The sequence below is a fragment of the Molossus molossus genome, unplaced genomic scaffold (assembly GCF_014108415.1).
Source record: "Molossus molossus isolate mMolMol1 unplaced genomic scaffold, mMolMol1.p scaffold_m16_p_19, whole genome shotgun sequence".
Lineage (NCBI taxonomy): Eukaryota > Metazoa > Chordata > Mammalia > Chiroptera > Molossidae > Molossus > Molossus molossus.
The window spans coordinates 29,028,256-29,043,552 of NW_023425354.1; the positions used below are offsets into that span (position 1 = coordinate 29,028,256).

The window sequence follows — 15,297 nt, forward strand, 5'->3', positions numbered from 1 at the left end:
AGGGAGATCAGGAAGAAGCCTGAAAGTGGGGAGAAGATAGGGAAAAATTAGGAACTGAGAGTCCTGTCGTCCTGCCTGTGGGGCTGGCTGCCTAATGTAGGGCAGGCTGTTCATAGTGAATATTTTTCAGGGGATTTATTAGGTGCCTCCTGTTTACAGAGCCTCTATTTCTCCTCTGAAACAGAGCAGTGGAGAAGATCCTGCTGTGAAGAAGGAGGGGAGAGGACGTTAGGCATTCATAGGCCCTCTTTCTCACTCCTTATCTACCCCTACTCCAGCCAGGAGGCACATTGGAGGAGCTGAAAGACCCTTAAAGCATCTTTCTCTAAGATCTTTCTCTAAGGATCTTTCTCTAAGGAACAGGGCCTCTCTTCCCCCAAGCTCCACCCTCCCTGCCTCACATCACCCAGGTTTAGCCAAGGGTGCCAGATCTTCAACCCTGGAGTCTAAGCCTAGAGCCTGCTCTGGAGTCCAGAAGGAACCCTAAGCTTTTGCAGGGAAAAGGGAATAGACTTGAAATAAGTGGAACACAGACATAGCAGTACCCAGAATCCCCTGTACTCTGGAGAAAAGCGAATCATTGAGGAGCTCAGTATTGGCCCAGGGTTTAGCTTTTACTCTGGTAAGACCCCTCTCCTCCTTCTCCCTCCATGTGACCCACTGGATGGAGTGAGACCTGGATATCTGAACCTCCCACTTTTTTTTTTTATCCTCACCTGAGGACATTTTTCCATTCTTTGTTCAGATAGAGTGGGAGGGAGAGAGAGAGAGAAACATCGACGTGAAAGGGACATATCGAGTGGTTGCCACCCGCACGACCCAACCAGGGCCAGGACAAACTGCAACCAAGGTCCGTGCCCTTAGAGGGAACCAAACCTGGGTCTCTCTGGACAGCAGGCCGACGCTCTAACTGCTAAGCCAAACCGGCCAGGGCTGAACCTCCCACTTTAACACCTTGAAGATTGTCATGCAGATCCCCTCTCTAGCTCCTAAAGCCATGTAGGGGGGGAAGGAAAGCATCCCAGAGGTGGCAGTGCCATGATGTCCATCAGCACCCAGGAGAAAGGTCAAGGAGAAGAAACTGACCAGAGAGGGATCCAGGAGGAGATACCTGCTTCTGAAACAGCCTCCTTGCCCCATTCCTTCCTGTGCCCCCTCTCACATGCTCACAAAGTGTGCCAGCTCTCCCGGCTGGCGGTCCTGCTCTCTGTGCAGGCAGCTGCTGTCTGCTGCAGCGCAGAGCACATGCTGGGGTCTCTTGCACTCTTTTGCTCACTCATCTCAACGTATATGTGTGTTGCAGATTCCTAGAGATAAAGGAGGGGGCTCTGACCCTACAAGTAGGAAGATGGTGGGCTCTGGGGCCCTATAGGTACATATCTGCTTGGCTGGAGGAGGCGGGAGGGAGAAGACTGCTGGCAGCTCAGCTGAGCTCAAGGTTTTGGTGACTCATAGCAGTGGGGGCGGCTCCTGAAAACAACAGAGGGGAAGGGGGCCCAAGCCTGTTAGACTCTCATTTGCCCATTTCTACCCCACTCTGAGCTCTGTGGATAAAGGTCTCTTATCTGGATTGTGGGGCAAGGAAAGGCCCTAGCTATGAAGGAAGAGGGAGAAATGGGAAAGAGAACAGGGAGGCTGAGCATCCCAGAGGGAGGCTGAGCATCCCAGTGAGAGGCTTCCCAGTGAGGAAAAGGTAGGAGGGGCTAGTTATTCTTGCTCTTACTGTAATAGTTGGCTACACAGAAGGTACTGGGCATCCACATGAGCTGGGGCAGCTCAGTGCTCCTGGGCACCTTCCAGAAGACAGGCTTTCCAGGTAGATACAGTGCCTTGTTCCTGCCCTCACTTGCCTGCTCAGAGCTCTGGGTACCCAGCTGACATCACATGACTTAGGAATTAAAAAAAAACAAAACATTATTATAAGACTACTTGGTTTCTGTACTCTCTTCCTTGGAAATAGGCACCATAGGTCCTCAAAGGTGCTGATTCTCTCTTCCTTACAGGCCAGAATGGCAGTGTGCATCTTCTCCATCCTTTCTGAATTGAGGGGATGTATTTGAGATCACACCAGCAGGAAGGGGTCAGAAGATAGACCATGAGAACTAGCCACGCCTTTTACCACAGTCCTAGGGGCATCCTTGTTTCAGCAAAGGGAAGTAGGGATCTTGGATACCAGTGAATCCAGATATATAATAATGCCCAGCCGGTGTGGCTCAGTGGTTGAGTGTTGACCCACGTACCAGGAGGTCGCTGGTTCGATTCCCGGTCAGGGCACATGCCCAGGTTGTGGGCCCAATCCCCAGTGGGGGGCATGCAGGAGGCGGCCAGTCGATGTTCTCTCTCATCTATGTTTCTATCTCTCTTTCCCTCTTCCTTCCTCTCTCTCTAAAATCAATAAAGAAAAAAATATTTTTAATGAAAATAAATACCCTCCCTCTAAACTCAGAAGGATGGGCTAAGAGGAGGGGATTTCTCCAATAGAGTCCAAATACTCATTTGCCTTTTTCTGTTGCATTCATTGCTGGTGGCTTTGCTTTCCAGCTGGAGAGAAGGGCCCTCTGCTGAGATGCTCCTGGAGATCCAGAGATGGATTTGCTTGGAGAAAGGGACAGACCAGCTGCCCTTCATGTAGGAACATGGGATCAGCTTCACTCCCCCACTCTCCCTGACAGCATCAGGAGCCCAGGCCCCATAATAAAGCTCAGTCCTGAACTAAGCCAGTAATCACCTGGCTCTGGTATAAAAGTGGTGCTGTGAGGGGGTGCACTAGGTGTGGTGAGATGTAAGAGAGAATGAGTGAGAAATATAAAAATCACTCCTCAAGCCCTGGCTAGTTTGGCTCAGCAGTTAGAGGGTTGGCCCACAGACCAAAGAGTCGTGGGTTCAGTTCCGGTCAAGGGCAAGTCGTTGGCCCTGGTTGGTGTCAGGCCGGGAGGCAACCAGTCGATGTGTCCTCCTCACGTCAGTGTTTCTTTCTTTCTCTCTCTCCCCCTCCCATACTCCCTCCCACTCTATCAACAGATAAATGGACAAATGTCCTCGAGTGAGGATTTAAAAAAACAAAAAATCACTCCTTGTCCAGCCAGTGTGGCTTAGCAGTTGAGCGTCGACCCATGCACCAAGAGGTCACCGATTGGATTCCTGGTCAGGGCATATGCCCAGGTTGTGGGCCAGATCCCCAGTGGGGGACATGCAGAAGGCGGCCAGTCAATGTTCTCTCTCATCAATGTTTCCACCTCTCTCTCCCTCTCCCTTCCTCTCTCTCCCTCTCCCTTCCTCTCTCTAAAATCAATAAAAAGAAAAAAATATATTTAAAAAAAATCACTGCTCAATACCACATGCTTCTCTCTTTTTTTTCCCTTTATTGAAGGGAGAGGGAGAGAGAGAGAGAAACATCGATGAGAGAGAACATTGATTGGCCTCCTCCTGCATGCCCCCCTAATGGGGATCAGGCCCACAACCTGGGCATGTGCCCTGACTGGGAATTGAACCAGCGACCTCTTGGTGCATGGGTCGACGCTCAACCACTGAGCCGCACCGGCTGGGCTGCTTCTCTCTTTTTCAAACCTTATCTTGGCCCCCCCTTTTCTTCTACCTCTTTTCAGCCAGCTCCACTCCTGGCCATTTCATCCCCTCCGATCTGAGAAGACATGGTAAGTGGTTGTCTGTTCCCTATACTTTTCTCCCTTTCGCTCTCCTTCTCTCCTCTCAATGCCCAGCTAAGAGTTATCCCATTTGAACTCTTTCCACCAGTGAATGCATCAGGATCTGAACCCAGAATCCCCAGCCTCTGCCACTCCCCTGACTCTGAGACTATCACTCTGAGTGAGACTGACTCATCAACCCTTATCCTCCCCACAAGTATATCTAGGCCAAGACTGGTATGTCCACTGGTACCAAGGCCCTGACCCAAAGCAGAGGGCAGGCCTAGGGGTGCTATGGAGCCCAGCGCGAAGTGCGTGTGTGCCTGTGCATTGGGCTCACTGGTTTATTAGTGTTATTTCAGCATTGTGATGCAGAGAGAGTAAGTGTAACAGCTGCTCCTTGCTTGCAGTGTTTATTGTTACCTAGAGACAACCTCCTGGCTTTTTCCCAGTTCCCCCTCCCCCCCCCCCAGCCCAGCCCCCTCCCTGCCAACAGTCCTATTCTCCCTACACTGATGGGAAATTTATAGCTTGCCCATACCATGCCTTTAACCCTTTCCTGTCCATAGGGTGGGTGGTGAAGGAAGCCAAAGTGAGCAGCGGGCATGCTTGGGCCCCAGCAGGCTAGAATAGTGTATGGAAGAGGGAAGGATGAAGGGAGGGAGGGACAAGAATTCCCCTCCCCAATCTATGTGTTCAGACTCAGGCCTCAGTTGTCCTCCTGGGTCTCATGTTGAGAAAAAGAGCTTTGGACCTAGCCTTGGGATCCCAGCATCCTCCACACATGACTATTCTCTTCCCCGGGCATTGCTAAGGCCCCCAGTTGGTCTGCCTGATCCTGACCAAGTCCAGTGAGGTAGTACTGAAACAGGGGAATAAATACTGAGTGGCAGAGCCCCCAGCCCTGTCCTTTCTATAGAGATTTTATATCAAGACAGACAAGAGGCTCTCGCATGAGGGATGCTGGCCAGACTTCTACAACTAGGTAGATGTCAAACATCAAGCTGGCTGCTGAGCCTGGTAGGGAAAACTGCCCACCTGAACTTCACCCTGGAGCTGGCACTAAGGTCCCAAGGGACTCCCAGGCCATCTTCCAAGTTGGTCTCCTTGGTCTGGTTAAGCTACTTCTTTCTGCTTTTATTCCTGGACCATTTTCTCCTGCTTATCTTTGGTTTGCTCTCTTGGGGCAGATCCAAGAGAAAAAAGGAACCAAAGTGTCCTAGTCATGGCCTCAGCAGAACTAGGGGAGGAGAAGCTCCTTTATCCCCTTCTGAATTGGACTTTTTGTGGAGGTTCATATATTCACCATCTCCACTGATAACAAGAGGAAAAAGGAGCACATTTTAGCAGAAAGGATAGAGATTAGACATAGGGAAAAACTCATAGGATGTAAGACTTCAGAATGGTCCTGTTTTTCTTCAGAGATTTTCCTTCTGCATGGATAGATTTAAGCCTGTGCCTACGCAAGGGGCATTGGAACAACAGGTTACTTTTCTGGGGCTCCTCCAGATGTGGGCCTCAGTGCAGTCTTCACACAGTGTACCCCTCCTCAGTCCTTCTAAATGTAGCATGTGTTAAGCAGATAGATGTCTTGGGTTCCAGTGCTAGTACTGCCATTTATCAGCTGTGCTACCTTGGTAAGTCACTTAACCTCTTTGAGTCCTACTTTCCTCTTCTGAAATACAGAAGAAAAACCTCTTAAGGTTGTTGAGAGAATGTAGTGAAATAATGTATGTAAAGCACCTAAGACAGTCCCTGATACTCAGTACGTACTCAGTCAACAGGGGTTGATACAATAGAATCTATTACTTTTATGGAGTCAGCAGGGCTGATATTGCTTCAAAGATTCCATGAATCCCCAGAAATTATAGTACAAATATGTGTATATGCATATGAGGGGAGAATGGTGTGGAGCCAGGGGTGGCAGTCTCCTGGAAAGGAAATAGACCCAATCCCTTGATTCAGACTCCCCAGTAAGTCAGTTCCCCCCATTCCCATCCATCTCAAGCCAGGAGCACCTTAGGCAGTGTTCTGCCTGGAAGTACATCTTCATCTAGGGTGGAGCCAGAAGAGACGGCCATTAGGATAGCAACACCTAGTGTTTGCCAGGCACTTTACAGTTTGTTAAGTACATTTACCTATAATTATCTCTTCTGATACCTGGAACATCCCAGTAAAGTAAAGTGAACTACCATTTATTGAGTGCCTACATTGTGCTGGGTATATATATGTGTGTGTGTATGTGTGTGTATATATATAGATACATATATTTTTTTTCTTTATTGATTTTAGAGAGAGAAGAAGGGAGAGTGAGAGAGAGATAGGAGCATTGGTAAGAGAGAATATCAATGACTGCCTCCTGCATGTCCCCCACTGGGGATTTGGCCCACAACCTGGGCATGTGCCCTGACTGGGAATCGAACTGGTGATCTCTCGGTGCATGGGTCAACGCTCAAACACTGAGCCTCACTAGCTGGGCTGGGTGTATATTTTTAAAGTGTGTTTCAAGTCTATAGAATATTTTATTACCTAGATATGCCATGATTTATAAGTCTCATTTATTTTTTTAAAATATGTTTTTATTGATTTTTTAGAGGAAGGGAGAAAGAGAAACATTGATATGAGACAGAAACACGGATCGGCTGCCTCCTGCACGCTCCCCACTGGGGATGAAGCCCGCAACCCAGGCATGTGCCCTGACCAGGAATCAAACCAGGACCTCTCAGTCCATGGGTGATGCTCAATCCACTGAGCCACACTGGTCAGGCAAGTCTCATCTATTTTTTTTTTATCCTCACCCAGGACATTTTTGCATGTATCTTCAGATAGAGCGGGAGGGAGAGAGGGAGAAAGAGAGAGAGAGAGAGAGAAACATTGATGTGAGAGAGAGACATCAAGTGGTTGCCACCCACACGACCCCAACTGGGCTGGGGACAAACTGCAACCGAGGTACGTGCCCTTAGGGGAAACTGAAGCCAGGACTCTGGTCTGCTGGCCGACGCTCTAACCGTTGAGCCATAACTGGAAATCAAACCGGCAACCTCCTGGTCCATGGGATGAGACCCAACCAACTGAGCCACATTGGCCAGGACAAGGTTCATGTTTTTGTTTTTTGTTAATCCTCACCTGAGGATATTTTTCCATTAATTTTTAGATAGAGTGGAAGGAAGGAAGCAGGGGAGAGAGAGAAAAACATCAATGTGAGAGAGACATCAATTGGTTGCCTCCCACATGACCCTGAGGGGGCTGGGGATCAAAACTGCAACCTGTTGGTCCAAGGGCTGACACTCTAACTGCTGAGCCAAATCTCATCTATTTTTAATCATTTAGATATTTTTTGCAGTTCTAAATAATACCACAACAAACATCCTAATATACATAACTTCATGCACTTTTTATAGTAAATTCCAAGAAGTGAAATTATTGGGTCAACAGATACAAATATCACCCCCATAGTTTTGATCATTTTATTGATGTACTCTAATGAGAATAATTTTTATTTTATTTTATTTTATTTTTTTATCCTCACCCGAGGACATTTTTCCATTTTTTTTTTTTTGTTCAGGTAGAGTGGGAGGGAGAGAGAGGAACAGAGAGAGAGAGAAACATCGACGTGAAAGGGACACATCGAGTAGCTGCCACCCACACGACCAACCAGGGCCGGGGACAAACTGCAACCGAGGTACATGCCCTTAGCGGGAACCGAACCCGGGTCCCTCTGGACCGCAGGCTGACGCTCTAACCGCTGAGCCAAACTGGCCAGGGCGAGAATAATTTTTAAAATCTTTCTCTTTGGAATTCTGCAATGGAAACACAAGGGCAGCCCCTTCTCCCTTCTATACCCAGCAGAGACATTACTAATCTATCATAGCTTTTTAAAAATTGAGGTAATTATAGATTCACATGCAGTTGTAAGAAATAGTACAGAGATCCCTTGTACATTTTTCCTACTTTCACCCTGTAGTAACATTTTGCAGTACTACAGTATATCACAACCAGAATATTGACATTAATACAATCCAGCAAGCTTATTTAGATTTCCTCAGTTGTGTGTGTGTGTGTGTGTGTTATATGCAATTTTATTACCTGTATAAATGTGTATCTCTACCACTTCAGTCAAGATACCGAAGAGTTTGCCTGGCTGGTTGGCTCAGTGGATTGAACAACATCCCATGGACTGAGAGGTCCCGGTTCAATTCCTGGTCAGGACACATGCCCGGGTTGTGGGCTCAATCCTCAGTGGGGGATGTGCAGGAGGCAGCCAATCGATGTTTCTCTCTCATTGAGGTTTCTATCTCTCTCTCCCTTCTTCTATCTCTAAAAATTAATAAAAACATTTTTTTAAAAAGATACTGAGCCCTGGCTGGTTTGGCTCAGCAGTTAGAGCATCGGCATGTGGTCCAGAGAGACCCAAGTTCGGTTGCCGCTAAGGGCACATACCTCAGTTGCAGTTTGTCCGTGGCCCTGGTTGGAATCATGCGGGAAGCGGCCACTCAATGTGTCCCTTTCACATCGATGTTTCTCTCTCTCTCTCTCTTCCTCTCTCTCCCTCCCACTCTACCTGAACAAAAATGGAAAAATGTCCTTGGGTGAGGATTAGAAAAAAAAAGATACTGAACAGTTTTAATACTACAAGAATTCCTCATGCTACCCTACTATAATCATGCCCACCTCACCCCCTCCTCAATCCCTGGCAACCACTAATCTATCCTTCACTACTAAAATGTTGTCATTTCAAAAATGGAGTGATACACTAGGCAACTTTTTAGGATCAGCTTTTTTCACTCAGCATAATTCCAAGTTTCTGTATGTGTCAATAGTTTGGTCCTTTTATTTATTCCATGGTGTGGATGTACCACAGTTTAACCATTCACCCGTTAAAGAATACTTTAGCCCAGCTGAAGTAGTTTGGTTGGAGCATCAGCCCATGCACTGAAAGGTTGCTGGTTTGATTCCTGATTAGGGCGCATACCTAGGTTGCAGTTTTGATCCCTGGCTGGGGCACATATGGAAGGCAACTGATCATGTTTCTCTCTCACATCAATGTTTCTTTCTCTCTCTCTATTTCTCTCTTCCTCCCCACCTCTCTAAGCATGTTCTCAGGTAAGGATTAAAAAATATATATATACGCTCTCACTTTGTACTCACTACGAATTAGTGAAGTGGCTTATTTTACTTGGTGTGCTGAGTGTTTTATATTCACAATTATTAAGCTTCTTAACTTTTTAGTCATGGCACTATTATTATTTCCATTTCATAGATGAGGAAAATTGAGGCTCATAGTAAATTATTTTCCCACTATCACATTCTGTTAAATGGCAAAGAAGAGCCTAGAACCCAAGATAATAGGGCTCTTTCACTACACTAGGACATCCTCAGAACTTGACTAAGGTTGCTGGGAAAAGGCTATGTTGGAAGAGAGATGTTGGAGGTGGGAAAAACACTGGGGCAGCCTGAGTCACTTCAGGTCATCATTGCTAACTGTGGTTCATAGGTTAGAAGAGCAGCAGTGTCATGGAGCAGGGATGATAATGCATGTGTCCTTGAAATCGCTTCCCCTTTGCCAGGGAAGAACAAGGCTGAAGTGGATGGAGCCCACAGGCAGTCTGCCCACATGGAATGGGAAAGGGAGGATCTAGCCTTTGGTTGTCCATCAGAGACTGAGTGGGCAAGATCCTCCTTGGAACTATGAAGTTGAATATATTTCTGACAGGTCTGAGGATATTGAGGCCCATGATGAACAATGAGCTCTCTATTTTGGAGGGATAAGGGAGACGTAGCACTTTTTTCTTTTTGGTTGATGTGAGGAGAACTACAGTTCATTTGCACATGTACTACACCTTGGGCAGTCTCAGTACCTGGAACATGTAACAGGGGGAAAACATAGTGGAAACTAAAATGTCAGTCCAGTGTTTAGTCCTGATTTTACCACCACTCTTTCCCTCCAACTAAATCAGAAGGAGTTGTAGAAATCATTTGGTCTGTCCTTCAGTCTCTGGGCACTGGTTGAAGCTGACAGGTGGAAACCTAGAGTCGGCCCAGACATGATGGATGGTAGAGATGCCAACTTGCAGGAGAGGCTTGGCTCTTCTCTTGGGAGCTGTCTCTGGCCAAAGGCTGCCTCCTACCTCTTGCTGGAAATGGATTTTTTATAGTTGATGTTACCATTGCTCCCTTGGCCTAGTCCAGTGACTATGGACTCATAACAATTTTCCCTATCTACTTACGGTTCCAGAACCAGGCTGACTGCACATGTTACTCTTCTCCAACTCCCTCGGCCCATCAGAAATGGCACATGTTCTCCCATTGGCACCCACCATCCTTACCAAGTAATTCCAGCCATAGGAGGAAAACACTGAGGCCTTCAGGATTTATAGGGACTACACTGCATTGTTGGAACAACCAGAAATATCCTTTCTGCATCTCTGACTTTTGTTTGGAAGTCCTTAGACACAAGGGAGACTACTCTTTACCAGCTCTTATCCCCACTGAGATTTCCTGACTGTCAAAGGTCCTGAGTGTGGTAGGAGACAGCTATCTTCCCTTGGAGCCAAGATGACTCCTAACCAGGAAATCTCAGGACCCCTGCTTACTCCCTTTCCATGGCTGCTCCAGGTGCCCTTCTCTCCTGCCACCACTCCCTTCGCATTCCTTCTTTCTTTCCTCTTCTCTCTCTCTCTCTCAGCAAGTTTTTTATGTGATTACAGGCACTGCATGGTAATTAGTGCTAAACTCATTTGCACAACTACAGTTAATTGGCTACAACAATTAATTAATGTGTTGGAAATTTGGCACTGGAAAAAAAAGTTTGTCATCAAAATAAGGGCAAAAAATTGTAGAGTAAGGTACCCATAAAAATTGAGGGCAGGCTTCAAAAGCCCAGCTGGGCCTCAAACTTCAGGCTGGCCTCAGATGCCTTCCCAGTCTCAACTTCAACACATTTTCCTTCTTCCTCTTTCATTTTTTTCTCTTCCTCCTCCTCCTCTATTTTTCTTTTTCTTCTTCTCCTCCTCCTCCTCCTCTCCTCCTCCTCCTCCTCCTCCTCCTCTTCTTCTTCTACTTCTTCTCCTCCTCCTCCTCTTCCTCTTCTTCCTTCTCCTCCTTCTCCTTCTTCTCTCTCTCTCTCTCTTTCTCTCTCTCTCTCTTTACAACTTAAGCAAACTCATTTCCCTGATAAAATATAGCATGACTAATGGCTAGAGCATGTAAAAATCATTGGGAAAATGTCCTTGGAAGACGAATGCATTTTCAGCAGAATAATTAACTTAATTAACAAATTCACATGCATATTCATCAGGCTATTAATGTCTTCTCGGCTCAGCTTGATGAACATTGCGGTAATAACCATCTCATTTACATACTGCATTCTACTGCGGTCCAAAACAGACAACATACAGGCGTATACACACACACATACACTTGCACAAATACACAACATGCCTGGGCCGCTTTGATTTCCAGGTTGGCTGGGAGTGTGTGTGTGTGTGTGTGTGTGTGTGTGTGTGTGTGTGTAGGAACCCTGACTGGGTGGTGTGATCTACTGAGGTGGGATAGGGGTGTTCATATGTGGATGTCTGAGAGAAGTTTAATTCATTCTCTCTCTCTCTCTCTCTCTCTGCCTCTTTTTCCTTGTTTCCTTTCCTCAGTGTCATTTTCTTCTTTTCTCGCCCCCCCCCCCCCCAGTCTCTCTAGGGAAAAACTTGGTATCTGTGCCAACTTTTCCCCCCCTTCCCCTCCTCCCTCTCTCTCCTCCTTCCCTTCTTCCAACTGCTGCCAGCCGGCATCAGCACTGAATTGCCATCTCCTTGAGCTCTCTGTGGAGCAATCTCAGAGAGCAGTAAGGTGTGACGCGGGGCTCTGCCGGCTTCGCAGCACCGCCTGCGGAAAGAGCGCAGGATGGCGGAGGAAGATTAAGAGAAATCTCGAGCAGGGCTCTGCTGCCATTGGTGTGTGCAAACGCCGAGGAGGAAGGGAGAGGGAGAGCGAGGGGGGTGTGTGTGGGGGGGGGACCAGCAGCTGTCGGCCTAATTCTTCTAACACTCTGCTTGTGGTCATATTAGAAAAACAGATTATGCCCCTCGGTGCCACTCACTTATACTTGACATACGTTAATGTGCTATATCTCCATTCTTGGGTCTTGACAACAGTGGACTTCAGGTCAAGGAGGATGGGGGTCTGGGTGACCAAGGGGTACAAAAGACCTACCCCCTCATTCTCTCCTGACCTCCAGTCCCAGTCTGTACTAGCCCTGAAGAAAGCAAGCCTGGACCTAGAATTTGCATCCTATGCTACCATTTGGCCCTGCTTTTGCAGCCCTGGAGATCAGAGGTCAGAGGACACCTGGAGGCCCTTTCCCTTGAAAAGCCACTGCCCTTTTAGTCTTAATAGATCACATTAGGGTGAAGTAAGACCAGATTTGTGGCACCCCCTCCTGTAAACTTTTTATGGGTCCTCCCCCTCAAATCAGAAGTTGGGGGTCAGAGAAAGGAGTCCATGATAGTGCTCAATGAGAGGGCTTCAGAAGAGCTATAAGCAAAACAAGGCCAGGATTGTTTCTGGGTTGCTATGGAAACCAGGTTCCCTCCTCCTGGCAGGGAGGGAGGGCTGCCTGAGGCCTTCCTCTGTCCACCAATCCTGAAGGCTGTGAAGGCGGAGTTTGCTAAGGCCTAGGGAATAGGGCTGGTCTTGGAGGACACACTAACCATTCCCAGCAGCCCTGCCTGCCTGACCACAGCCCTTGACTTCCACCTTCCCTACCCTCTCACCCCAAAATCCAGTCAAAGGAGGCTTTTCCTCTCAGTGCCTTGTCCTCTATGGAGACCTGTTGCTTAGCAACCACTAGTGCCTTCTTCCTAATAACTTGCAGCGACTGAGAGATATAATATCTATCTCTATATTCAGTTCCCCTCCCTTGTCTATTTTTATTTAATAACTGATGCCCTGTCTTGGGTTCCCTTGGCACCTGTTTTAGAGTACTTTTAAAGAAAGTAAGCCGCAGCCTGAAGAAATAGTTATACCTGAGGAAGAATTTCCAAACAGAAGAGTGGGAAAAAAGACTAAAGTAGATAGGGAAGCAGTGGAATCATATTTTTTAAGGGGGGGGGGGGGAGGCGAGTATTTAGAACTTGGAATGTGGCCTGGCTAGTATGGCTCAGTGAATTGAGCATTGTCCCATGGACTGAGAGGTCCCAGTTCCATTCTTGGTCAGGGCACATTCCCCTATTTGCAGGCTTGATCCCCAGTAGGGGGCGTGCAGGAGGCAGCTGATCAATGTTTCTCTCTTACATAGATGTCTCTCTCTCTCTTTCTCCCTCTCTAAAAAAAATCAATAAAAAAAAAAAAATAGAACTTGGAATGTGGGAGAAGCTATCTACAGGGATTCCCAAGGGTCTGTTCCAGGACCTGGAGTAAACCCAAACAGCTGCTTCATGGACTGGCATTTTCCACTCCCCATACCCTGTCCTGCCTCTCTTTCCTAACAACTTTCAGTCTAGTTTCTGTATGTGGGAGGCCCATCCCTCTGGGGATGTACAGTTTACTAGTGTCTGTATGTTGGTGTACAGCAGAAGGGGTTGTGTTGATGATGTATATTCAACAAGGCCTGGTAACTCCCAAAGTTTTTTTGTCAGTCAGGAAACCTGGGTCTGAGCCCCCTGTTCTTATTCTTCTGCAATCCTGGTTATTCACTTAATCTATCCCTTGTTGCTTCATCTGCAGATCAGTAATACTACTACTAATAATGTTTCTCTCCTTGGACTTTAGTGGGATTAATTTGAAGTAATATGTAAAAGGAAACGCTCTGAAAACTGTCAGATTTAACTAAAATATTATTTTAAGGTCCAGAAAAGGTCTGACTGCTGGGAAGACGGAGGCATCATGAATATAGCTTAACCCTGGGCTTAGGCATGCCACATTTTTTTGGCCAGAGGGGTATGATTCTTTGCCCTCTGGTTGGTGGGGTAGGGAGCTATAAAGCAAAATCAAACACGAAGATGTCTAGAGAGAGTAGCACACAGTGTCCTCATCATCTTCCCACCTCCAGACCCAAACTCTGACCTCTAGTCCTCAGTAGCCAAGACAAAAGCCCTGCTGATACCTTACCCTGAACCTTTCATCCTTCTGGGTCAGCACCTTCACTGCATTTGTGCTAGCTCGCAGACTGTACAATTTCACCCTTCATACCCCCCTTCTCAGCACTTCCTCCAACCCGAGCCTTCTGTGGGAGACAGATGGGGTGTCTGCGATGGAGAAGGCTCTGGGCGCTACGCCGCCTTGGGTGGGCAGCCCCCCTCCCCATCTCCCCACTACTCCCCCTCTCCCTACCTAAGACACTCAGATTCACCCTGGGCAGCTTTGGGAGCTGCTGAGGATTCCAACTCTCTTCCTTTCTCAGACAGCCCCAGAAGCAAAGCCAGAATGGCATCTTTCTCTGAGACCTAGACTTCAGCCCCTCCTTGTGGAAGACCAATGTGAAGGAGGAATTAGGTTAGGGAATGATAGGGCTCCATGTGAAGGGACTAATGTGGAGAGGCAGGGAGAGGCCCAGAGCCCCTCACTGAGGACTGGATGGTTGGAGTTTGGGGCCTGAGTTGACAGCGGAGGCTAAGTCTAAATAGTTCCTTTGTTCCAGAAATCAGGGGGTCCCTGGAGGGAGGCTTAGCTTGGGGAGGGGGAGAAAGGGAGCTAACATTAGAGAGTACCAACTGTGAGCCAGGCATGATGCCAGAGGCTTTCCATACCTGTAGTCACAACTAGCAGGTGAGGAGTCAGGACGAATAGGTGTCTCATGAGCTCTCAGCATCTCTCAGCACAGTTGACCACCTCATGTTTTCTTTTTTTAATCCTCACCCGAGGACATTTTTTTTTGATGGTTTGTTCAGATAGAGTGGGAGGGAGAGAGAGAAAGAGAAACATCGACGTGAAAGGGACACATCGAGTGGTTGCCACCCACACGACCCAACCAGGGCCGAGGACAAACTGCAACTGAGGCATGTGCCCTTAGCAGGAACCGAACCTGGGTCTCTCCAGACCGCAGGCCAATGCTCTAACCGCTGAACCAAACCGGCAGGGCAACCACCTCCTTTGATTCTATGATGTCACTGCCAATTCTCCTACCACTCTGGCTGCTCTTCCTCTGTCTCCTTTACAAGCTCCTCCTCAAATCCTTAGACTCAGCCAAGTCCCCCAACTGTATACTTTCATGGTACTATATATCCTTTTCAGAGCACTTAGCACAGTTATTTCACGCTTATTTGTGTAGCTATTTGAATAATGATCCTCTTTCCCCCACCAGATGGAAAGTTCCACGAAGACAATGACCATGGCTGTGTTCACCAGTGTGCTCCCAGTGCCTAGCACAGTGCCTAGCATAAAGCAGCTGTTTGGTAAATATTTGTCAAATGAATGAATAAATGACAAAATTGTATCTCTTTGGCCTAACATCAGCTTCTTAGCCACTCCCTCACCCAAGAGCTAACTCACCCCCAATGTGTGGGCCAGGAAACAGGGTGCCTGGAAGGTCATCTCATTCTCCTTGGAAAAAACCATCAGGACAGGACTAGTCACAGTTCCAGGATACAGGGCTTCTGCCACCTTAAAACCTGGCCCTGCCTATCTTCTCCAGCTTCTCCAGAGACAGAGAATTCAAAGTCCC

The 15,297-nt window shown here is 47.5% G+C and overlaps 1 protein-coding gene across 4 annotated transcripts in view; it reads left to right on the plus strand.

Moving 5' to 3' along the window:
• The window catches only part of CDK12 (cyclin dependent kinase 12), a 93,516-nt gene that overhangs the window by 65,612 nt on the left and 12,607 nt on the right, over positions 1-15,297 (plus strand). For 3 of the 4 annotated variants that reach the window (XR_004960278.1, XR_004960275.1, XR_004960276.1), the window contains one exon: positions 14,938-15,028. The gene's annotated coding sequence lies outside the window, so the exon portion shown is untranslated. Of the gene's footprint in view, positions 1-3,605; positions 3,654-14,937; positions 15,029-15,297 lie in introns of all 4 variants that reach the window. The other variant, XR_004960277.1, reaches the window with a different exon arrangement.